Source organism: Ovis canadensis, chromosome 14, assembly GCF_042477335.2.
Source record: "Ovis canadensis isolate MfBH-ARS-UI-01 breed Bighorn chromosome 14, ARS-UI_OviCan_v2, whole genome shotgun sequence".
In the NCBI taxonomy this organism is placed as follows: Eukaryota; Metazoa; Chordata; class Mammalia; order Artiodactyla; family Bovidae; genus Ovis; species Ovis canadensis.
Window position 1 is genome coordinate 42,216,135 of NC_091258.1, and position 27,108 is coordinate 42,243,242.

The following is a 27,108-nucleotide window of genomic DNA, read 5'->3' on the forward strand; positions in this document are numbered from 1 at the left end:
TTGTTATCAAATGTAGTATTCAAGAAAAAACAAAACTTAAAATTAGGTTTTAAAAAACTTTTTATTGGCCTATATTTGCTTTACATATTGTGATAGATTCAGATATACAGCAAAGTGAATCAGTTGTACATACAAATATATCCACTTTTTTTTTTTTAATAGAGTCTTTCCCTGGTGGCTCAGATGGTAAAGCGTCTGTCTACAATGAGGGAGACCTGGGTTCAATCCCTGGGTTGGGAAGATCCCCTGGAGAAGGAAATGCCAATCCACTCCAGTACTATTGCCTGGGAAATCCCATGGACAGAGGAGCCTGGTAGGCTACAGTCCATGGGGTCGCAAAGAGTCCCGCACCACTGAGCGACTTCACTTTCACTTTCCCATATAGGCCATTACAGAGTACTGAGTAGAGTTCCCTGTGGTATACAGCAGGTTCTTATTAGTTATCTCTTTTATATATAGTACTGTGTACATGTCAGTCCCAATCTCCCAGTTCATCCCTCCTCTCTTATCCCCTGGTAGTCACAAATTTGTTTCTACATCTGTGACTTTATTTTGTGTCTTTTTTTGTAAATAAGTTCACTTTACCCTTTCTTAAGATTCCACATATGAGCAGTATCATACAGTATGCGTCATTCTGTGCCATACTTCACTCAGTATGGCAATCTCTTGGTCCATCCATGTTATTGCAAATGGCATTATTTTGTTGTTTTTTCATGGCTGAGTAATATTCCGTTTTATACATGTACTACATCTTTATCCGTTCCTCTGTTGATGGACATCTAGGTTGCTTCCATGTCCTAGCTGTTGTAAATAGTGCTGGAGTGAACATGAGATGTATGTATCTTTTTGAATCATGGTTTTCTCTGGGTTTGTGTCCAGGATTGGGGTTGCTGGGTCATCAATTCAGTTCTGTCACTCAGTCATATGAGACTCTGCCACCCCATGGACTACAGCATGCCGGGCTTCCCTGTCCTTCACTGTCTCCCAGAGTTTGCTCAAACTCATGTCCATCGAGTCAGTGATGCCATCCAACCATCTCATCCTCTGTTGTTCCCTTCTCCTCCTGCCTTCAATCTTTCCCAGCATCAGGGTCTTTTCCAATGAGTCAGTTCTTCACATCAGGTGGCCAAATTATTGGAGCCTCAGCTTTAGCATGGGTCATATAGTAGTCCTATTTTTAGTCTTTTTAAGGAAACTCCATACTGTTCTGCATAATGGCTTTACCAATTTACATTCCGATTAATAGTGTAGGAGAGTTCCCCTTTATCCATGTCCTTTCCTGCAGTTATTGTTCGTAAGTTTTTTGATAATGGCCATTGTGAATGATGTGAGGTGATACCTCATTGTAGTTTTGATTTGCATTTTTCTAATAATCACTGATGTTGAGCGTCTTTTCATGTGCTTTTTTGCCACATGTATCTCTTCTTTTAGAGAAATATCTATTTAGATCTTACACTTATTTTTTGATTGAGTTGTCTTTTTGATATTGAGCTGCATGAGCTGTTTGTATATTTTGGAGATTAATCTCTCTCTGTTGCTTTGCTTGCCAATATTTTCTACCATTGTGAGAAATGTCTTTTTAGTTTGTTTAGGGTTTCCTTTGCTGTGCAAAAGCTTTTAAGTTTAATTAGAAACCAATTCTTTATTTCTGTTTTTATTTTATTTACTCTGGAGGTGAATCAAAAAAGATCTTGCTGCAGCTTATGTCAAAGAGTGCTCTGCCTACATTTTTCTCTAAGAGTTTTATAGTATCCACTCTTACATTTGGGTCTTTAATCCATTTTGAGTTTTTGCATATAATGTTAAGGAGTGATCTAATTTTATTTGTTTACATGTAGGTGTCTAGTTTTGTTAAGAATTACTTGACATCCAAAATGTTCTTTTTTTAATTTATACTTATTTGAAAAAACTAGCATGCATAATGCCTGATATTAATGAGTTTGTTTATTTATAGGACACTAGGAACACAATAAATGAAAACCACTCCTTCTTACAGTTATGTGTCCTTTTGTTCCAAAGGTCTATGAAATACAACATATTTTGGCAGGATAAATAATTATTTATTGGGATCTAGCTTATAAAATTTTTTTTTTTTGGTATGAAAAATAATCAGCAAAAGTAAAACCTCCATTGTCCTTCCTGTGCCTTGAAACTCTGAAGTGGTTTAGTAACTGAATTTTTTTTCAGCCTTTCTGGGAACACACAATTTAATAGGTTAGTGGCAGGAGACACACCGATATCTTTATCAAGTAATTTTAACAGTAATACCGAGTAATACCTTGCTGGTTTCCTGTGAATAAGTAGGGGAAAAAAGGAGTAACCAGCTGTGCTCTGGGGCCATTACCTATCTGATTTCAGTCCATCTTCAAAATCTTCAGTTGCCTTTGGTTTGGGGGCCTCATTAAGGATCATGCTCCCCACAGGGAGGTTTGAAGCAAATCTACCCAGTTTATCTTCTGTCTACAAGAGCTGGCTGCTTCACAGTGTGAGACTGATGACCTTTACCAGGAGTTCTTGAACTTCTCTGTGAGAATGTGGGTGATAACACTCTGCTTGGCCTGCTCTTTCCCCTAGAGATTTTATGAAGCAATTTGCTTAAGATCCCTGCAGGTGAGGTAAGAGCAGAACTCAGCCCCAATTCCAGTTTCCAGGCTTTGTCTTTGACAGTTTCTGACAGCTCATAAATGGATTTGGTGTAAAGACTCTCCTTAGAGGCTTTTTTTTTTTTTTAAGAAGCAATTGTGGATGTTTGATGAATTCTTATTACTGGGGCTTCCTTTCCCCGGACGTGTTGCACAGTCATGCAGTCAACAGTAAAATATATAAGTGCACATAAATGATCCCTGTATTGTGCAAATTGCAGCCGAAGACAAGCAATTATGTAGGGGAGTACATTAGGTAATACTGTTTTGCTTAGTTTCAGAGCCTCGGCTTTATTTCTGGTGTTGAACTCAATTTCCATATTACTCAGAAGACATTGATCATTACTAGCCTAAGTAAATATTCGTTTTGATTGTCTCAGCAGGCAATCTCAGTGGTCATATTTCAGCTCCTCATGCAAGCAGAAAGGAAACCTTTGATAGATATTTTGGTTGGTCTCTGCCATTACAAAATATGCCCAAGCAGGTGTAGAATAATAATAACATGAAAAAAGGCCTTGTAAACACGAACCTGCATCGCAGAAGTAATGCAGTGGGTTGATCTCATGTGATCATCCAAAGAACACACAGAAGTACAATCATTATACCCTCACTAGGGGTTGGTAAACAAAAGCGCAGAGACTGTGAGGCTTGTCTACATTCCCGGGGCTAATAAGAAGTTCAGCATCAACTTGAACTGAGAAACCTAATATGCTTAGTACAGTGACAATCCAAATACAAGTTAGACAAATTATTCATTCCCTCTCTCTCTCCTGGTCTTCTCCACCCCACTTTGATATCACAGTCTCCCTAATTCTCTCTCTCTTTTTCTCTTGCTCTCACTCAACAGATGAAGAGAAAGCCACAAAGAAAATAAAAAGCTCCTTAACCAAATCTTTTATTTTTAATTTCTTGAGAAACCTTCATATTGTTTTCTATAGTGCCTATGCCATTTTATGGGTTTCCCTGGTAGCTCAGGTGGTAAAGAATCTGTATGCAATGCAAGAGACCCAAGTTCAATCCCTGGGTCAGGAAGGTCCCATGAAGAAGGGGATGGCAATCCACTCCAGTATTCTTGCCTGAGAATCCCAAGGACAGAGAAGCCTGGAGAACTATAGTCCATGGGGTCGCAAAGAGTCCTGCCATTTTACATTATTTTCATAATAGCCAAGAATTGGAAACAAGCTAATTCCCTTCAACTCACGAATGGAAAAAGAAAATGTGGTATTTACATACAACTGAATTAATTGTTCAGCCCTAAAAAGAAGGAAATCCTGCCTATGCATATGGGTCAATCTTGAGGACTTCTTGCTAGGTGAAATAAGACAGCCACAGAAAGGCATATAATGTGTGATTCCACTTATGTGAGATTATCTGAAAATAGTCACTTTCTTGGAAGCAGACAGTAGAATAGTGCTTGCCAGGGGTTGGGGGATGGCAAAGGAACAGGAAGATGTTGTGCTAGGGGTATAAAGTTTCAGTTCTGAAAGGTGAATAAGTTCTAGAAACCTTCTCAGCAACAGCGTCCCTATCGTTAACAGTACTATACTCAACACTTATAAATTTAGGAGGCTAGATCTCATGTTAAGTGTTTTTAACTCATGTACACACAGACACATAATTACACTTTAAAGCCTGCTCCAACCTATTGTCAGCCTCCATACCACCCACATACACCTATTTGTTCAAGCCCAATTTTCAAGGTTTGCCAGAACACCAAGATATTTCCTAAGCTGGTCATAACACAATGATGTCTCCTTGTAATACATGTTCTCCTCTGGATAATTCTGAACTCTGTTCCCTGTCTTGAAAATTGTTGTTGTTTAGTTACTAAGTCATGTCTGACTCTACCTAGTTTTTGATTGCATCCTCTTCAAAAGTGCTCTGCTGTATGCTCTCATAGCAATTTGGTCATGAGTATTTTTTTAAATTGTTATACTACTACATACTGAATTTTCCAGAAAACTCTGAGCTTCTACAAGGCAACCACAAACCTTTTAGATCTCCGCCCCCCAACCCTTGACATTTATTTATTAAGCATCTCATGAATTCAAGAGGTTCTTTTCCATGAACTCTCTCACAGGCACTTTTAAAACCACTCTTGAACTCAGACTTACTGTCGAGTTTCCAAAAACTAGAGATATATAGAATGAAAATGGCATATACCTAAACATACACAAACAAGATTAAACAACTAGTATTAGTATGCTCATTTTAAACAACCAGTCTTAGCATACTCATTTTACAGATGGGAAAAAATAGGCTTTAGAGAAATAATGTTATTCACATAATTCATACACAGTGAAAGCTGGAGGCTAGTCAGGCTGATTCAGAGCATGAAGCATACTCACATGTATATACTTTTCATCTTCAAGCATAGCTATTTTCCATCTACTATTTTAATGTATACAGAACTTATTAAATCAGATATGTTCACTTTCACTTTATTCTTTATTATTCCCAACAACGATGATATTTGTACAAATTAAGACTTGGGAAGTGAAATAACTTGTTCAAACTCATATTCCTAGTAACTAGTGGTGGAACTACAATTTGAATTTTACCTGTGTACATGCAAAGACTTGCAATATCTTCATCAAGGAGAGTGTTATTGTCCAAAGCTTCATGATTAATAAAAATGTGAACATAATATACTGCTTATTCAAACAGAGCTCACATGCAGTAGATCTGTATACAATCAAGTTTATTGTGAACACAATGAACATGTGTGTCTTTTTGTGATTGTTTAGAGTGGTAATTATTTTCTTTAGTATAGGAAGTTGATGCCTTTAAGTTGCTACAAACAAGAGACGCCGAATTGTTACCCCTGTACGGTATTTTCAAGTGACTTCTCCTATTTTCCCTGTCCCATTTTCAGATCCTGTCTCAATTCCTACCAGAATTATTGTCCTTTAATGAAATAGTATTCTCTTGGGTATTCTGGTCTACGAGTTATTCCTAGCAGCCATCCAAATGGTTCTACCAAGTGTCACATTTCACCTAAATTGATACTAAAGCCGTTTAGCATAGGCTAATTAAAATTTGGATGTCCTTCATAAACATGCCACATTACTGATGACAATGAGCTCTGTCATCATTACAGAGTACATTACTTTTGTAGATGTGCATTATAAAGTATCCTGGAGTTATTTATTATGTTTTCATGAGCATTAGGGTAATTCATTTTTTCTACTTAAGAAGAATATTGATTTTAATAATATTAAAATAACAGGATTTTGAACTCCAGTCTACACCCTTCTCTAACTTTCTCTCCTCCCACTTATCTCTTAGTTTTTCTGTTTTCTTCTCCTCAGAGTATAGAAAGCATGGACCATTTCTTGGGGATAAGATAACATTGGCCAAACAAATTCCCTATGTCCGTAAGACTTAAGTGCAGTGTTGAGGTCAATTTCAAGTTATTATGTTCTTATTTTTAAGAACATTATATTCATTATATTATTAATCTCAGTTAAAGATATCACAAATTACTCAAATGAGATGTTATTTTCTAATGAATTTGCTCAGGAATATTGGCTGGAGACAAGGCTTTAGAGTTTAAATTAGAAGATTGTTTTTCAGACAGTAATAGTTTTCCAATCCCCCCCAACTTCGCAAGTACATGATTGGAAAATCATGCAAGTGAGTTGAAGACAAACTTGGTTTTTGGTTTTGTGAAATAATTAGTCATAATTACTCAGACTCTTCCTAGAACTATTTACTAATTTGTTGCCTGGGATGACTGTGTAATAAAATTAAGGGGAAAAAAGATAGGCTGTGGAGTCAAACGTGGCTTTAGTTTAGTCACGCATAAAATAAAGATAATAATAGTATCAACTCCTAGAAATATTTTAAGGATTCAGTAAGATAATGCCTATGAAGGTCTTGGACTTCCCTAGTGGCTGAGGCAGTAAAGCACCTGCCTACAATGCGGGAGACCCGGGTTCAACCCCTTGGTCGGGAAGATCTCTGAGAGAAGGAAATGGCAATCCACTCCAATATTCTTGCCTGGAAAATCTCATGGATGGAGGAGCCTGGTAGGCTACAGTCCATGGGGTCGCAAATAGATGGACATGACTGAGCGATTTCACATACACATGAAGGTCTTAGAAAAACTCCTAGAACATAATAGTGTTAACTAAATGAAAAGAATGACATTGAAGGTAGACAGGAGGTCAAAACATTTCATAACATATTCTCTGCAGTTCTTGGCTTAGGCTAATGTGCTATGTAGTAAGGCTAAGAACAGGCTAGCCAGTCCTCACTAATGGTCTGTCTGCTTTGTGCACAGTTGCAGAGGATGAGCAGGTCTTTTCTAGGTTTCTGAAAAGTCCGTGAAAACAGAGCCATCTCTGTAGCTCTTACTCTAAGAAGTCCCCTCTGTCTCCTCCTCAATTCACCGCTGCTTCTTAACTACCAAGGTGGTTAAGAATCTGTCCCTCAAATCTATGAGGATTAATTGTTATGCAAATGAACTACAGTTTATTTTTTAATTCTAACCCCTTTCATGGAAAAAAGAAAAAAAGAGTAGTAAATGGATTTACTTCCCAAGGGCTTCCTAGGTGGCACTAGTGATAAAGAATAAAGGCATCAGAGACACAGGTTTCATCCTTGGATTGGGAAGACCTCCTGAGGAGGGCATGGCGACCCACTCTGGTATTCTTGTCTGGAAAATCCCCTGAATAGAGGAGCCTGGCAGACTACAATCCATAGGGTCACACAGAGTTGGACATGACTGAAGGGACTTATCACACGCTCACAAATGGAGAGCTAAATATTATGGGCAGAAATATAATTTAGGAAGCTGTTGAGTAGCCCAGATGATGGATATTGAATAGCAGCAATAAATGAAAAAGAAAAAAAAAACATAATTTAGAGAGACTGGGTTGAGAAAATTGAAAGGACTTAGGTTTAAATCCAATATCTAGCATATTTGCATTAAAAATTCTTTTAAATAAAAGTTTTAAATGTTTGGATTGTGTGAGACCTTTTATCTGACTTTCCCTACCTCTATCCCAAATCGGTCATTCAGGTGAGGTATGTCAGGAAAAGGCAGAATGTGGTAAAAATACCAATGTGTATTCCTAACAATTTACAACTAATGTTCAGACACATAAGTGATAGATTCAGAGACCTTTCAATGTTCCCCTTCATTGTGTATTGGCATAGAAATATCAATTTTTAAAACTTATGTCAAAATAATTCTAAGTTGGGGGCTTTGAGCATGAAAATTCATCCTGGAGATAATTGCAATGAAGGAAAGTTATACCTTGAAAGGTAAGATCCTATCAGTGTGGTGATTGACAGTAAATTATAGTGGTGTTGATGACAGATCTATAATTACATTACAAATATTTATCTCCAGGAAATCCTCTCTGAATTGCTTCTCACATGGTATGACTTGTCTTCCCCTCCTTCCTTTGCTGAGATCTATTATGACTGACATCAAATTTCCACTCTAAAAAAAATTTAATTTAATTAAAGCTTGGATAATAAATGACCACCTAATCTGAAGGCAGATATTTTTCCTGGCTTTTATAAACTTGCCCTTCAAGAAAACAGCAAATGCAGGTAGAACTGGCATCTTGCTGAAATCCATGTATACTGAAAAGGAATTGTTCAGAAAGTTCTCCAGCTGAAATCCTTACCCAGCCAAACATATGTTGAGCTCTTGCACAACTGAGCGTGCATTTGAGTTCCCAGTGCCATCAGTTCGGTTCTGTCACTTAATTGTGTCAAACTCTTTGCAATCCCATGGACTGCAGCACACCAGGCCTCCTGTCCATCATCAGCTCCCAGAGTTTACCCAAACTCATGTCCATTGAGTCAGTGATGATATCCAACCATCTCATCCTCTCATCCCCTTCTCTTCCTTCCATCAATCTTTCCCAGCATCAGGATCTTTTCAAATGAGTCATCTTTTTGCATCAGGTGGCCAAAGTATTGGAGCTTCAGCTTCAACATCAATCCTTCCAATGAACAGTCAGGACTGATCTCCTTTAGGATGGACTGGTTGGATTACCTTGCAGTCCAAGGGACTCTCAAGAGTCTTCCCCAACACCACAGTTCAAAAGCATCAATTCTTCAGTGCTCAGCTTTCTTTATAGTCCAACTCTCACATCCATACATGCCTATTGGAAAAACCTTAGCCTTGATGCCACAGACTGGGCACCAAAAGAGTTATTGCAGGAATAATGATATATTGAAATTAACTTTTAAATTCCCTTGATTCTATGAAGCAATTTATCAGATTTTTGCCAAATGATCTCTTAAATCTATCCTCCCTTTGATATCTAATTGTCACTGTAACCAGGTCTTTCAACTCTGTTCACTTGGATTGTTGCTACATCCCCTTGTTGACTATCTCTAAGCTTCTAGTTGATAGGTTTAGCTACTATAGTTTAATACAATCATAGCATTTGGCATGAATATGTATGCTTAGGAGGCAAGATGGCTTTTTATTGCCTCCCAGATGAAACCCAAACTCCTTGATCTGGCCTTTATCAAAGATGTAATGAGAAGCCACGATATGCTAATTCTGGAGTTAATAATAGAAAATATGAATACCATACTAGATAACTATTTTCAGTTCCAACATATGGGAGAAATGCTTCTAGTTTTCCCTTGAACCTTCTATTGCATCCCCCAACAATACTATGATCTGGGCCCAGTTTTTAAGCTACTGTTACAGATGGAAAACTGAGGCACAGAAAAGTTATTCCAGATCAAGCTGCTTACCATCGCTACTCAAATGCTCCTCAGTAGATTCCTAAATCCAGTTGCCTTTTGCCTAAGACACCAGTTCTCACTGAAGAGAAAATGAGGAAGCAAGCAACCATTTGCTATTGCTTATTAGTTTTTAATGAATATTAAGGATACAAACTCTTAAAAAAAAAACCTGAGAAAATACTAAATCCAAATAAATATCCCTCTGTGGCATTTATAGTCTTGAGGACATCGTGGAAAATGGCAGGAAGGAAGTTACTAATGACAAGTAATAGAGATTGTGTTTGCAGCTGGGTATATTATGTTATGGCAAAATATCTTCTCAACTATTTTGCCTGGTTATTTTCATTTCTTCCAAGAAATCAATGCCATTGGAGATGGATGACAGCAGTGAGCTGGCAAGTATGATTGCACTGTGAGTAGCAAGCTCTTTCCGTAGATGTGCTTTTACAAGCTGCAATTTCCTCTCCAAGAACAAAGGTCACGCAATTCTCTGAACTGCCAGGCAAGAGCCAGGGCACGTTGGCTGATACTCCTCCTCCTACTCATTTGGATAAACTAGGAAGTTGTTGGAGACAGGTGCTACTGGAGGTTTAGCAATTACTTTGCTAGCGTAATTCCCTTTAAATTTGAAACTAATGTGATTCCTTCTGCAGTGTTGTGTAGAGCTATCTGCAGGTGGAGGAAGATGGGTCACAAAAGAAATTTGATTTTGCTTGTCATTAATCTTTAATTTGCTTTAGAGCCGTATTTAAGCTCTTTTTTCAGTTCAGTTCAGTTGCTCAGTTGTGTCCAACTCTATGCAACCCCAAGGACTGCAGCATGCCAGGCTTCCCTGTCCATCACCAACTCCCAGAGCTTTCTCAAACTCATGTCCATTGAGTCGGTGATGTCATCCAACCTTCTCATCCTCTGTCATCCCCTTCTCCTCCTGCCTTCAATCTTTCCCAGCATCAGGGTCTTTTCCAGTGAGTTGGTTCTTCGAATCAGGTGGCCAAAGTATTAGAGCTTCAGCTTCAGCATCAGTCCTTGCAATGAATATTCAGGGCTGATTTCCTTTAGGATGGGCTGGTTGTATCTCCTTGCTGTCCAAGGGACTCTCAAGAGTCATCTCCAATACCACAGTTCAAAAGCATCAATTCTTAAGTGCTCAGCTTTCTTTATAGTCCCACTCTCATATCCATACATGACTATTGAAAAACCATAACTTTGACTGGATAGACCTTTGTTGGCAAAGTAATGTTTCTGCTTTTTAGTATGCTGCCTAGGTTTGTCATAGCTTTTCTTCCAAGGAGCAACCATCTTTTAATTTAAAGCTCTTTTTTAAATTTTTATTTTCCATAATTTTCCTTTTTGTAAAAGGCAACATTCCTCCTTGATTATCAGTCCAACAACAAAAATGATTATTTATTTCAGATGCATTGATCGCAACATGCTTTGTACAGACTTACTGTGAGTCTATAAGGGGAGAGAAATTTGTGTTCTATATCTAAAATGCAATGTTTCTAAAGTCTGACAATAAAAATTCATCTTAAGAGAAATGATGTTACCCAGGATTGTTCTTTTAATATATGACCATAACCCTGTGCACTCAATCACTTAATCATTTTCTGACTCTTTGTGGCTCCGTGGACTGTAGCCCTCCAGGCTCCTCTTCCCATGGAATTTTTCAGGCAAGAATACTGGAGTGGGTTGCCATTTCCTTCTGGGGATCTTCCTGACCCAGGCCTTAAACCTGCCTCTCTTAAGTCACCTGCATTGACAGGCAGATTCTTTATCCCTAGCACCACCTGGGAAGCCAGACCCTAACCTTAACCCTAGAATCTTGTCAGACTGGATGGTGGATATACGCACACACAGAGTCATGACCTGCCAAAGTAGCTTAATATTTTCAGTTGCCTCTTCTACATTTTTTCACAGTACTGCACTACATCTAGCCTTCATAGTCTTTCACAGTAACTATCGTAATAGATTCCAAATTGAATTGTTGCCTTTGCTTTTGTTATGTACCAATATTTTCTCCACACCTCCACTGGAGAGGTGCTTCTAAAACCACAAACTGATCATGCCAGTCCTCAGCTGAAAGTCACTCAGAGTTTCCATGTTGGTAACAGGCTATATTTCTCATTTTTAAGAATGGCAATTGAAGTCCTTTACCATCTGATCCTGGTCCATGTTTCTAGTTTCATCTCTTAACATCATATCTTGCTCTGCAGCCACTGTGTATATTCTGCCTTTTGCAGGACACGATGTTATCTTTTGCAGATGTCATGCTTCTTCATGAAACTTATTTTTGTTGTTACATTGTCAAGAGATGAAAGTCAAGTTAGTGTAAGGAAACAGAGGTTCTCATCAGAAAGATTCTCGAGTTTTGGAGAGAATTGAATGTTCAATAAACCATACAGAGGGCAAAAGTGTTGATACTACTTTTCCCAGAGATGAGAATCCAGCCAGATCTCTCTCTGGCGTAAGTCTCTGCCTCCCCTGTCTGCTGGCATTATCCTCTCTCACTGAACACTGGCTTCTCCCCTGCGGTGTGTTGAGAAGCAGAGCTGCCAAAACACGCAGAAGAACATCACAGTCTTAAGCTTCTGTTACTAGAAATGGTGAAGTCTCTTTTACAGTTCTATTTTTAAAACCCCAAAAAGTATTTAAATTGACCCATTTGGATCAGTAGTCTATTGACTGCTAGATTGTCAGTGAAGGAGGTCAGTTGAATTCAGTTCAGTCACTCAGTTAGGTCTGACTCTTTGTGACCCCATGGACTGAAGCATGCCAGGCTTCCCTGTCCATCACCAACTCCTGGAGCTTGCTCAGACTCATGTCCATCAAGTCAGTGATGCAATCCAACCATCTCATCCTCTGTCGTCCCCTTCTCCTCTCAACTTCAGTCTTTCCCAGCATCAGGGTCTTTTCCAATGAGTCAGCTCTTCACATGAGGTGGCCAAAGTATTGGAATTTCAGCTTCAGCATCAGTCATTCCAATGAATATTCAGGATTGATTTCCTTTAGGATTGACTGGTTTGATCTTCTTGCAGTTCAAGGGGCTCTCAAGAGTCTTCTCCAATACCACCACTGTTCAAAAGTATCAATTTCATCTTTTTGTAACGGCTTTAAGTATGCATAGATTAGCTGTTATATTTTTATTTTTACCCTTCCTTGCTACAGTTGGTGCCATAAATGAAGAATGCAGCACTTAACATCAAAGGCAGGTCAAGATCTTATTAAAAGAAATATAGGTGTTCCAGCTGAAAACTTTTGGTCTAAGTGAGAGAGGAACAGTTTACCAAAGTCAAGAGAGGATGAGCAGCGGGGAAGAGAAATAAGGGCTTATACCTCAAAGAGATATCTTCTTCTTTTCCATCAACACCCTCTCTAGGTGTCACCCAAACAGATGCCTTTTTCATGTTTCAGTCTGTCTGGCTAGCTTGTCTGGCGAGCTTAGATCTCTCTTCTTTTAAACATGCATAATTATCTATTTTGTAACCACTTGGTAACTTCTGTTTTCTAACAATAGAACACATTTTTGGAATGGAGAGAGAAAAAGAAACTGGGTTACAACATTTCTTTTTTTCAATTCATATATATGTGTGCACATTCCCTGAACATATATGCAGAGTGATGGTCTGAGAGGAGGATGACACCAAATTTGCAGCAGTGTAGTGGGAAAAGTTTACTCTTGCCTGGAAAATCCCATGGACGGAAGAGCCTGGTGGGCTGCAGTCCATGAGGTCGCTAAGAGTCAGACACGACTGAGCGACTTCACTTTGACTTTTCACTTTCATGCATTGGAGAAGGAAATGGCAACCCACTCCAGTGTTCTTGCCTGGAGAATCCCAGGGATGGCGGAGCCTGGTGGGCTGCCATCTATGGGGTCATACAGAGTTGGACACTGAAGTGACTTAGCAGCAGCAGCAGCAGTGGGAACAGTTTATTTTTTGCATCTGTTTGTAATGGCTTTAAGTATGCATAGATGAGCTGTTGTATTTTTATTTTTACCCTTTCTTGCTACCGTTGGTACCATAAAGTAAGCATTCTATGCTGTTAAATGGCTTCTCTGGTACCTCAGATGGTAAAGAATCTGCCTATAATGCAGGAGACCTGGGTTCAATCCCTGGGTTGGGAAGACCCCTGCAGAAGGGAGCAGCAACCCACTCCAGTATTCTTGCCTGGAGAATTCCAGGGACAGAGGAGCCTGGTTGGCTACAGTCTGTGAGGTTGCAAAGAGCTGAACATGACTGCGTGACTAACACTTTCACTTTTCACTTCATGCTATTAAAATTTTTTGTGAATATTTTTAATGCCCACATAATATCCTACAATATAGTATACCTAAACTCCCCTCAATTGCTGTGCATTTATTTATACTTCATCTTGCAAACTTTTGGGGTCAAGGAATTACAATATATAAGCTTTTTCCCTGTACATAAATTTCTAGAGCTGGAATTACAGGGTCAAAATATGTGCACATTTTAATGTTTTTCATTCATAATGATTGATTATTTTCTAATATACAATCTTGACCATAGAATATAAAGCTATTTGTTTTAGGATAGACTTGCCAGACTTTTATGTTATTTTTTTAAGCAATGATCTGATAGGAAAAAAATGAGTGTCATGTTTTTTTAATTTGCATTTACTTATTTTTATAAAGTTTTCCATACATTTGTGAAGCACTCACTTCTTATGTCAGAGAAGGCAATGAAACACCCCACTCCAGTACTCTTGCCTGGAAAATCCCATGGATGGAGGAGCCTGGTGGGCTGCAGTCCATGGGGTCTCTAAGAGTCGGACACGACTGAGCGACTTCACTTTCACTTTTCACTTTCATGCATTGGAGAAAGAAATGGCAACCCACTCCAGTGTTCTTACCTGGAGAATCCCAGGGATGGGGGAGCCTGGTGGGCTGCTGTCTATGGGGTCGCACAGAGTCAGACACTACTGAAGCGACTTAGCAGTAGCAGCAGCAGCACTTCTTACCTTTTGAATTGTGCAAGTCAATTACCATTTCAATGGGATTTCACACAAATGGGGTTGTCATACAAATCATTAGCACAAACATTAGGAATATTAATTGTATCCAAAATTAGAGTTATGAATTTATTAACAGCTTTAGTGATTATGTAAATTTTGTTGCTGTTTTGTATAAAGGTTTGACCACTTCTAAACTTTAGAAAAATTTCTTCTGTACATATGTGTTCTAATTTAAAGGGGAAAAAAAAAGCCAAATTTATCCATCCTTCAGTTATAACTATTACACCCAAGAATCACTTTATGCATTTGGAGAATGAAAGAGTATACTGCTATGTTTGGATTTTGCCCACAGATTTCTATTTTAAAAACTTGAGGGATTAGAAGAGCCAAAGAAACAGTCTATTAAAGGAAAGAGCACAAGCATGAGAGAAGGAAGACAGGAAATCTCTTCCTATCCTGATCTTTGACTCTTGAGAAGTTGCTGCTTTCCTCAGGACTAAAATTCCTTCATAACAAGAACAAATTAGTCATGATGATTACGAGTGTGTTCATTTCAGCTCAAACATTTTATAATTCTATAGAAACAGCACTTTCTGGTAAGTATGTGGGGCAGAAAAATACTCAAGGAAACATAACAAATGTGGTGATTGTCTGAAATGGTCACCATACTGGGACATATGTCCAAGTATTTTCTTAAGAAATTTTTGAGACCTCTGATATTCATTTCCTACATGTCCATAATAACAAAGTACCACAAACTGGCTGATTGCAAAAGAACGGGAATTCATTCATTCTGTCATAGATTCAGAGGTGACATGTCTGAGCTCAAGGTGTTAGTAGGGTCATGCTCCCTCTGAGGCTCTGTGGGTCAAGCCCTACTGAGCTTCTTCCCAGCTCCTGATGGTACTCATTGACCTTTGATATTTCTCAGCTTGCAGCTGCATCGTGCTGTTCTCTGCCTCTGTCATCACATGAAATCCTCCTTTTGTGTCTTTTCCCTTCTTGTGAGAACACCAGTCATCTTTGGATTTGAGCTCACCCAAATGACCTCATCTTAAATTGAATGCATGTCCAAAGACCCTTTTTCCAAAATACAGTCACATTCACAGGTACCAGTGGTTAAGATTTCAGTATTATCTTTTGGGGGGACACAATGCAACCCATAATACCCCCCACACACACACTTTTATTTTTATTGAGTTTAAGATGCCCTGTTGTCTCAGTTCCAGAGAGATGAGCAAGGACCAAGCCTGAAAGGTTACCCACAATGACTCCTGCTTGGCATTGCTGCTGCTACTGCTAAGTCGCTTCAGTCCTATCCGACTCTTTGCGACCCCCTGGACTGCAGCTCACAGACTCCTCCGCCCATGGGATTTTCAAGGCAAGAGTACTGAAGTGGGTTGCCATTGCCTTCTCCGGGAATAAGAGCTGAGTTCTGTGTAAATGACTCCCCACGCCTTTTACGTGTATAGGGATCACCTCTATTATGGATTCTCTGGTGTTTACTAAGATCTGGCCTCTGTCTGAAGGCTTTGCCACATTCGTCACATTGGTAGGGTTTCTCCCCAGTGTGGATTCTCTGATGCAGAATGAGGCTGATGATTCCTCAGAAGGCATTCCTACACCCATCGCATTTATAGGGCCTCTCTCCGGTGTGCATTTTCTGATGTTCCTTGAGGACTGATCTTTGAGTGAAAGCCTTCCCACACTTATCACATTTATAGGATCTCTCTCCAGTGTGAATTCGTTGGTATTCTATAAGACTTGTCCTCTAAATAAAGGCTTTTCCACATACATCACATTTGTAGGGTTTCTCTCCATTGTGAATTCTCTGATGCTGCTCTGAAGGCCGCTCTGACTGAAGGACTCCCCACATTCCTTACACTGATAGCAGTTTTCTTTGTGGTGGACCTCTCCATTTTCATCACATGTAGGTTCTTTATCTTCCCTTGAATAGTCAGAAGACTCTCCTGTTTTTTCTTCAGGTTCATATGTGTTTTCATGCCTAGCTGGTTGAGACATTTCATTTTCAAATTTGCTAGCTATATTCCCATATGGTTTCATTTCTTAAGAAACTTCTTGCTCTAAATTCCTATACTCATTTCCAGTCTCAATATCTTGCTTCTGTTGGGCTTCAAGTTCTGCAGATTCACACTCTGGCTGGGCTTGCACAGACGGAAGACGGAAGGCACATTCTGGGTTCTTGTTCTGTTCTTAGAGGTACGATCTCCTGTAAGAACATTTCCCGTTCCTCATTGCGGACTGAGATCTGATATCCCGGCTCATCCAACTCTCTCTCTAAATCCCCCAGCACAGTCACCATCTCTTCCCCACTCTCTGGATACTGTTCCTGGACCCAGGCTTGGAGCTCCTCAGGCAAGATGGTCAGGAACTGCTCCAGCACCAGCAGTTCCAGAATCTGCTCTTTGATGTGGGTCTCTGGCTTCAGCCACTGATGGCAAAGTTCCCGGAGTCAGCTCAAAGCCTCATGGGGCCCTGATGTTTCCTGGTAGCAGAAGTGCCTGAAGTACCATCGGAAGACCTCCCTGCTGTGGGTGTTGTTCTTTTGCAGGTTCTGATCCTGAGCAGTGGCATATTTATGCTCCTCCTCCAGCTCCTCTTCCTCTATCTATACTTCCAAAAGTTCTTCCTGGTCCTTCTTGGCCTGGGCAAGTGAGCACCAGAGGACGCCCAGCTCCAGCCTGGCCCGATGACGGCCAGCAGCCCACCCGCCGTGTCTGCAGCAAAAGCTCACTCAACTGCAGCCCGAGGGGGCCAGCAGAAGTTTCCCTACCGGATTCAAGAGGGTGAAATGCTTGGCATTGCAAACCATCAAATGCACAAGTGTTCATCCTTGGCCCCCATGTCATACACAGAGATCTCATAGATGAGAGAGGGGTGAGAATGAAGGCAGAACTGAGAAGAGAAAATATGTCTAGAGGGAAATAGAGAGCTTAGGGATTGACCTCAAGTTCCATGTATTTCATCGTAACTGAGAAATCAACTCCTCTCTGGGGGGAAAAAATAAAACAAAGCAAAAGTGGTCAAAGTCTTAGGGCTTATAAAAGGTACAGTTTAGTTCTGTTCAGTTCAGTCACTCAGTCGTGTCCGACTCTTTGTGACCCCATGAATCACAGCACGCCAGGCCTCCCTGTCCATCACCAACTCCTGGAGTTCACTCAAACTCATGTCCATTGAGTCAGTGATGCCATCCAGCCATCTCATCCTCTGTCATCCCCTTCTCCTCCTGCCCCCAATCCCTCCCAGCATCAGAGTCTTTTCCAATGAGTCAACTCTTTGCATGAGGTGGCCAAAGTACTGGAGTTTCAGCTTTAGCATCATTCCTTCCAAAGAAATCCCAGGGCTGATCGCCTTCAGAATGGCCTGGTTGGATCCCCTTGCAGTCCAAGGGACTCTCAAGAGTTCAAAAGTATCAATTCTTCAGCACTCATTTTTCTTCACGTCCAACTCTCACATCCATACATGACCACAGGAAAAACCATAGCCTTGGCTAAATGGACCTTTGTTGGCAAAGTAATGTCTCTGCTTTTGAATATGCTATCTAGGTTGGTCATAACATTCTTCCAAGGAGTAAGGATCTTTTAATTTTATGGCTGCAGTCACCACCTGCAGTGATTTTGGAGCTCCCCAAAATAAAGTCTGACACTGTTTCCACTGTTTCCCCATCTATTTCCCATGAAGTGATGGGACCGGATGCCATGATCTTCATTTTCTGAATGTTGAGCTTTAAGTCAACTTTTTCACTCTCCACTTTCACTTTCCACAAGAGGCTTTTTAGCTCCTCTTCATTTTCTGCCATAAGGGTGGTGTCATCTGCATATCTGAGGTTATTGATATTTCTCCTGGCAATCTTGATTCCAGCTTGTGCTTCTTCCAGCCCAGCATTTCTCACGATGTACTCTGCATATAAGTTAAATAAGCAGGGTGACAATATACAGCCTTGACGTACTCCTTTTCCTATTTGGAACCATAAGAGGTACAGAAAGATTTAAATTTACTCAGAGGTTATGACTTTAAGTGCACATTCTTAATTGTAGCACTCTACCTCTATTATTTAACATCACTGAGCCTTGGGTACCTTATCTATAAAATGGTACAATAATCGCCTGCTTCAGAGGACCACTGGGAGAAAAAGTAGGTATCTGACAAAAGATGAAAAACGCTGAAAATATGACTTTTACTGTGGAAATTACATTCTGTTTTCCAGAAGTGGCTTCTTTAATCTTTTCTCACTAGATTGGTGGCTCCTTGCGGGTAAGAACTTTGATGTCTCTCTCTCTCAATGCCTGGAACATTGTCAGCACTAAGTCAGAACTTACTGAAAGAGTGAAAGCTTGAACATCTAGGACTTCCCTGGTGGTCCAGTGGTTAAGATTTTGCCTTCCAATTCAGGGAGCATGGGTTCAATTCCTGATTGAGGAGCTAAAATCCCACATACTTTGCAGCCCAAAACCATAAAACAGAAGCAATATTGTAACAAATTTAATAAAGACTTCAAAAATGGTCCACATTAAAATAAATCTTACAAAAAGGATGAACAATTCAACAAAATGTTGGAAACAGTTGGAAACAAGTTTCCAAGTGATCAGAATTACAGCTGCCATCAGGGAGATTTCAGATTGCTTGTTCTTCCTATTATGTCTGTCCTAGTGATAGACAGGATGTGAGAGCAAAGACAAGAAGAAGAGAAATGACCTGATAAAGGAGTGGATACTAGAAATTAGAAAACTAGTATGTGAATGACAAAGAGGCAAAGCAGGGCCTTGGGGAGGCTCATAATTGAATGCATATTTGTGAAGAGGACATGGGTGTAATGACTGCTGTTCCTTCCCTTGTGAAGCTTAATTAGACACGATGCCAGGTGTTCCCACCCTGTTTGACCCTATGGATTACTTGCAGTGTTCTTTGCTCTTCTTTCATTAATTCCTGTGCACATGAGCTCAATCTTTAGAGGCAACACAAGGTTATTAGGAAGGAAGAGCTGGAGAGTTTTTCAGTGTTCATTCTCCATTCCCCAAACTCATATTTTGAGCGAAATGTGAGAAACTGACAGTTATTAAATTGCAGAAGAGACTACTCTAGCTGGGCACTGAGGTCAGCTACCCATCAGGCAGGCTACAGGGGCTCCAGGGTTGGGGGAGATCAATACGCTTAAGAACAACTGGAAGTTAAATGCTTTTCTGTGATCTAGTCTAATGGCTGCTGCTGGCTTTGCTCAAAAGATCATCCTTCCCTTTCACCTGTCGTATCTACTTATTTTTTTTTTTTTGTCAGTATCTGACATAAGCTTTCTAGGATGTCCTTATAAGAAAGAATTCTGTTGTTGAAATATCATCAGAAGAAACTATTGCCTTCCCAGGTTTTTTTTTTTTTTTTTGTCTATTCAAGGAATAAGTGCCAGGAACTAATCTTGGCTTCCCAACTGGCACAGTGGTAAAGCAGCTCCCTGCCAATGCAGGAGACACAAGAGACAGGCATTTGATCCCTGGGTCAAGAAGATTCCCTGGAGTAGGAAATGGCAACCCACTCCAGTATTCTTGTCTGGAAAAATCCATGGATAGAGGAGCCTGGCAGGTCAGAAAGAGTCGGACATGATTGATTACACACACTGCATACAAAGAGCCGGTGAAAGGAGGCAAGAAAAACCGTTCAAAGACTGAGGGTTTACTGCTGCTGAAGCCCGGAAGGCAGCTAATATTTGTTGAATTACATTGCAATTGTTAATCAGTGAATCCATACATCAAACCCACAAAGTGGATTTTGCTATCTCCACCTTCTTTTTCTCTTCCACTATAGTATAGAACGGAATATTGAATGTCCTGTGCTATACGGTAGGTCTTGCTGTTTACCCATCTATATATAATAATTTGCCAAGCTGAAATGATCTCTTCTTTAGAAATCAGGAAGATGAAAATCAGGAATGTTAAGACTCATATTCTTAGTCACAAAATATGATCTGGCAGAGTCTGGTTTTGACCAGATCTGTTGAGTCTTTGTGTTATGCCTCTCTGCCCATGGAGAAGTAGAAAGAATTGAGTGTTAGAGCAAAAATAATCATTTAGTGCTTTCTTTGTGCATATAACTATGACTTGTGGGTAGTCTGAATAATGAAAGCATAAAAATCATAAGACCATTTAGTGACTTTTTAATCATGGCAGCTCTCTATATCTAACACAGTATCTGACATAAAATAGACACCTCATACAATTTTGTTGAACGAATTCAAGTCCCCAAATCAGCCTTTACGATATAATTTCAAAATAGACAGTGAGGTCATGACTAAATTATTTCTTTTAATTTTTCTTTTAAAAGAAGAAATTTTGAAGCAGAAGTTTAGAATGAGAGATCCATTCTGGATGAATCTATAGGGAATGCTTCATGCAATAGGCCGAAGAACTGACTTTTAAAAGTAAATATTCAATAAAGAGAGAAGAAGAGTTGATGACAAAGGTCTTCCAGGTGATAGATAGACAGGAGTCTTAGGTTCACATTTCTTGAGAACTCTGATACGACTGAAGTTGCAGGTGTATAATAAAGGTTAGCTCTACTCCAACAGATCTATTTACACTGGTATTCTTCATCTGCTGTTACAAAGTACTACAAACAATAGAAATTTATTGTCTCATTTCTGGAAACTAGAAGTCTGAAATAAAGGTGTTGGCAGGATCATGCTCTCTTGGATAGCTCTAGAGGAGAGTGCCTCTTCCCAGCTTCTTTTGGCTTCTAGCAATCCCTGGAGTTCCTCACTTGTAGATATATCACTCCTGTCTCTACCTCCATCTTCTCATGGTCTTCTCTGTGTATTCACGTTCAAATTTCCCTCTTCTTAGAAGGACAGCAGTCCTTTGTTTTAATTTGATCACAACTACAAAGACCCTGTTTCCAAACAGGGTCACATTTACACGTTCCAAGTGAGCAGAAATTTGGAGGAGGAGGGTGTATGTTCAACCTAATGCAATATGGTTATGGGACAGTAATAACACAAATATTTGAATGAAGTAGTTTGATCTGCCTTTCACATGACCTGTATGTATTGGGATGTCTGTGTCCTCACTAATTAGGATTTAAGGTCTGTCAAAACCTTGTGATATTTCAGCTTCACTCCCACTGCTGTCTGATGGCCTCAGCAGACATCTTGCTGGTTCTCTCTCCCAGCCTCCTCTCCTCCTGCTGCTCTGGTACTCACTGGCTGTTTTAATGGACACTAAATCCGCCTGCCCTATAGTCACTAAATCAGGCTCTTAATAGCATCCTATTAATTGTATAAAATAGGGATTTGAAGAAAACCAGATAAGAGATTTTTTTTGCATTTTAATTAAATTCACATTGATTTGAAAAAACAGATTTATTGAGACCTTGACAACCACACAACACACATAACTGAGTTGTTAAATCTCTATAAATGTTTTTTGAGAAATCAATTGACTTTTGATTAATGACAAGTATCTGTTTTAATAAATCTCAATGAAATAAACTGTTGAGTGTAGGTGGACATTTTAATTAAGGTGGGCTTCCTTATTCTTATACCTAACTACCTGGACCCAGAATTGCTTATCCCAGCCTTTTTCTTTGGGAAAGGGTAAAAAACATCAGAGCTTATCCATTCATCTGTTTTAACAGAGTGCTTGAGTAAAAGCAGTGTCCTTCTGCATCTGCGAGGAGACTAAATAAAAACCTCTTCTGGCCTTAGCCTCCTGATCTCTGTTTTCTCGAAAAAGCCTTCCATGACCACTCTATATAAAGTATTGATCCTTCCAACCACATGTGTTTTATTCACATATTTCAAGTGATTATAAATCATGCTGTTCAGTTGTGTGTTTTCTTGTTTGATACCAGGCTTCACTCTTAATTTTAAGGTCCATGATAGCAAGCACAACTAATGTAACATACGTGTCCATCATTGTACTTATAGCACCGATTTCAGGGCCTAGAAAACATCCGTCCTTCTTCCTTTCTATCTGCTTTACCTCAAGCATGACTGTGTTTAGAACTCAATGCTCAAATCAGTTATCATCTTACAACTCTATCTGATTTTGCTAAGTTGATATTTGGGATCATGTCATATTTCTGTCTGTAGTCCTAGGCTCCAACATTAGGCTTTATTCTCAGACATCAGCAAATGCTTCTCAAATGAAATAACATGTATATGAAATATTGGAGCCCAGTTTGTAGTCAGAAAACTTCTCTAGGCTTTCTCTGAACCTCTTAGACTCTTCATACATCTGCCTAAGTTCACCGTAAGAATACAGAGCTATATTTCCTAAAAGCTTGATCTATATCCTTTGGTTTGAGATTGATAAACTGTTGACACCTTGTTTCATTGGACATCTAAAAATGAATTGTGCCCAGTGCACCATAAATTACCGCCTTGGAATCATTTGTACAATGTCATGACTGCAGTACATTGTAGCAATATCTACTAGAGAGGGGGAAAAAAAGGTTGCAAAGGGCTGAAGCCACTCTGCCTGTTCTAGGAGAGACCAGGCAGGCCAGGAGAAGAGGTTTGTTTTTACCTGATATAATAAAACACTAATATGTCTTTGCTTCTAGGGAGTAACTATGGATTGTTATTTTAAAAGACTAGAACAACCTATACATATTCAGGTGACAATTTGAGCACATATTTCAGGCACTATACTTAGCAACAAGTCTGTTGTATCACATTACTTATTGGGCAGAAATCTTGGAAATTAAATATTATTAGTTCTCTTTATATTGAGCAAATAATGACTCAGACAGCCGGCTTAAACTCCCACAGAGCAGAATGGATAAAAGCAAGTTCTAAACTTAGATCTTGTTGCTCTACCTGTGGTATTTGTTGCTTTAAACTCTTCTGATGAATGTGTCAGTGCAGACTGGACTTGCAAGCAGAGACTGGGTTGAGTGTCAACCTAGGCTAAAAAGACCTTTTAGGTACTTACAAAGGTAGGCGGAAGGTCAAATTTCCAGGCCAAACATTTGACATCTACTAGCTAGTAAGTTGACAAATTGTGCACAGGTTTTTAAAGCCAGTAAGCAGAATTGATATATAGCATAGAGATAACCTAAGTTGTGCCTTGTTCCCGTTAAATAACTGGGATCCTAAGAATTCAATTGACTTGCTCAAGGTATATAACTAATGCATAATAGGACTGAGATTCTAGTTTGGGATAGACTATTTAGAATCATCTCCTAAATGAAGAGGGACATTTATATCAAGAGGAACGGCCCATTTTGCTGAAATTCCAGTCCCCAGTTTCAATTCCTTGGGTTGATAACTGGGCTTGCCGTTTGGTTGAACTTTTTCCTCTGACATTTCTTTCCCTCATTCCCTTACCATCATCATCTCTTGATTGACAACCCTGAGAAGATTGTGAAAATGTCTCCTCCTGAATTTGCTAGCATGATCTACTGCCCGCCTGATATATGTGTCTGTTCAAAGCGTGGCACAAATGTTTGGTTAAAGATAATGACCCAGTCTGAAAATGACTGTGATAAAAATGTCATGTAATTTTCCAGGGTGACTTTGAAGTAAGGCTTACCATATAAATGTGGGGGATTGAGAGAGCCAGCTATTATTTTCTTCCTTGATGAGCACTAAATTAGTGCCTTCATCAGCACCAATGTAGTGGGCAGTCTCCATGTTGCTAATTTCTTTCCTTCTCTCCTTGTGCCTGGGCTGAAGCGATACCCAACATTCTCCCAGATCGTTAATTCCCAGGATCACCATTTTTTTCCCCCCACAACTCATTGTTTCAAATAGTTGAAAGGACACAGGGTTTGAGATCAAGCAGAACTGTCCTGGCATATTAACTCTATGACGATTTACCAGAACTGTGTGAACCTCTCTTTTCTCTTCAGTAAAATCAGATTTTTCTGCAAAGGATAAATGAAACAAAATTTTTTTAAATGCATAGCATGTACAGCAGTGCTTTCTCCATTGTTATTACATTGTGAATCAGGATCATATTTGTTAAAAATACAGATTCTTGGGGTTTGCCCTGTGAGATGCTGATTGAATAAGCTTTGATTGAAGCCCAGGAATCTACATTTCTCCAGGCCTTTTGAGTAATTCTAATGCAGGCTAAGCAAGGCTATGCTTTGATAAACACTGGCACCAAAGGATACAGTAAGTATAATAGCAACATAATTACCATTTATTGTGTGTTATATTCCAGGCATTGTGCACTAATCTACTCTACACTTGCCATAACACATGACATGATACTCAATGATATTTTTCCACTCCTCTAGCCCTCTTTTTTTTTTTTTTCTCTCTCTCTCACCCAGTGTTTTCTGAACATGATAGAACCCCTGGAGAATGAGTAGACAGACACAAAGAAGCCTCAGTTGTAAGAAACAGAGCTGGCTGATCTGAAGCAAATTTTGCATTGGGAATGGGTCTCTCATATTGGACATAGGTTTCCAGAAGGAATTTTTTTCGCAGCCTATGCCTAAGTCTTAGAAGTTACCCTGTCCACACAAGCTGTTGAGACTCTCCTTCCCCAAAAACTTGTCCTGTACTTGCCCAATTCCTGCTCAAACAGTCCTAATCACAAGGCACCCAGTACTAGAAAAATCATACCGTTTTCCTTTTCTCTGTGTCGTATTTGGAGATAATCCAGAAGAACTTCAGCATACCTCCATCAATTTGGGGTTCTGTCTCATGCATGTTTCTGCTCTTCCTTGACTTTTCCATGACATTGCAGTATTTGAGATGGTACATTTTCTACTTCTTTCCATAATTTACGTCTTTGTATATTTTCAAAAATGAGACAGTTGCAGCTTGGGGTTTTACTATTTAACTAGACCTCATAAGGTTTGTGAAATCACTCTGCAAACAAACAAAAAGAACAACCAGAAAATGTCCATTGATATTAATATTCTGTAATAAAGATTATTTCCCTCCACCCTCTTGGGAAAATAGGCAGTGACTGAGTCAAGTGTATTCATAGGCTACATGCTGTGAATTTACCTTCCTTTTTTAAGATGTAATATTCAGGAGGAAATATATGTATGGTTGACTGAAGACAGTAACAGTGTTCTCTCTGAAGGTCAAAACTTCTAACTAGTGATTCAGTCTAATTAGGTTAAGCTTTAGGTGATAATGTGTGGATTGTCAGCAACTAGAACATCTATTCTTATTTTTTCTGAATCAGTATCCTTTGAAACAGCCAATTAACATGCTGCAGAGAAGAGTTTCCAGATAACTTCAGATTGAATTGAAAGACTTTCCTTCCCCTGTCAGAGCAGAAAGAGGTTGAGTACCTGACTTCCCTTTCAGAGTCAGTGATCCATGCAACACTTCTGATTGGAAAGATGTGAACCTTTCCAGTCCTTCATGTACATATAAATGAAGATGCTAAGGAAATTAGTCAGAGTCTGTCCAAAAGAACTGAAGGATAGAAGAAGTATAGCTGCCTTCCAATGTACCTGGCTGTCTCTGGAGTAGTATGATTTCCAGTTTTTTTTTTTGTTTTTTTGTTTTTTTTTAAGCCTGTATAAAGGGACCTGTAAGGGATAATAACATCTAAAGTGAATTCTGAGTCACACACACACACATAATAAAAGCCCTGCAAACTAAAATCATTCCATAAAATAAAATGATATTTTATTTGAAATATGCCCTGACAGGCTTTTACTTGGGGAAATTTAATAGAAACCTGGCAGATAAGATCAGCCTGGTATGCTGCAGTCCATGGGGCTGAGTTGGACATGGCTTAACAACTGAACAACAAAAAAAGATATAATCAAGCTTGACCTTGTAGTAAGATCTGTTGAACTTCTGTGGTTATTTGGTTTTTCAGACTCCACCTGCCAGTGCAGGGGACACATGTTCGATCTCTGATCCTGGAAGGTTTCACATGTTGGGGTGACTAAACACGTGGAACAGAACTACTGAACCCTCTGTCTAAAGCCCATGCTCTGCAATAAGAGAGGCCACCATGATGAGAAGCTCGTTCACTGCAACTAGAAAGCAGCCCCCACTAGCCACAACTAGAGACCCCCATGCAGCAATGAAGACCCAGCACAGCAGGAAATATTTAAATACTTGAAAAAAGATCTATTGGACACATGTACTGTTGAGTTTCTATAATCTTTAACCAAATGTTCACGGAAAGAGTTGAAAAGGTAGTGACGGTTTATTAGGAATATATAGCTCACCTAATACACATAAGATGTGTAAGGACATAAAGTGGAGAAACATCATTGGATGAGGAGGCCTAGATAAAGTCCCCAGATCTGACTTTTTGACACATCTCTTTAGGTCTTTAACTTTAATTCTTTAACACTTATAATTAAGGTGCAAACTAAAAGAATCCCAGGTTCCTTGTACACAAATTATTTTATTCTGAAAGTTGCTACATAAATGAAAGTTGAGTATCTAACATGAGTCAGACATTGTGGTGAGCCCAATTAAATGCACTGGTGCCATGCCCTCTTGAAAACCAGCAGTAAATTACAATATAATTATAAATGGGAAAAACCACTGACGAGGAAAGGAATTGGTTCTGTGGAAGTATATGATAAATGACCTGACCTAAACTCTAGGACACTGAGGGCCTGCCACATAAAAAAATCTGGGAAGAAATTCAGGAGGTAACTGGAGAGAAAGTGGAAACAACATAGATTTCAGGAATAGAGAAGACACGTGCAAAAACTTAGTAGTGGCAAGGAGCCCCATAGAGTTGATCACTAACAAAAAGACCAGAATGGATGAAACGCAAAGGAAACGGCAAGGTGAGTGCAAGGAACTAGTGGAAGGGCACAT

At 39.4% G+C, this 27,108-nt stretch overlaps 1 pseudogene; it reads right to left on the reverse strand.

Annotated features, from left to right (window-relative positions):
* The window catches only part of LOC138419509 (zinc finger and SCAN domain-containing protein 12-like), a 37,354-nt pseudogene extending 13,375 nt beyond the window's left edge, over positions 1–23,979 (reverse strand).
* Between the last annotated feature and the right edge of the window lie 3,129 nt (positions 23,980–27,108).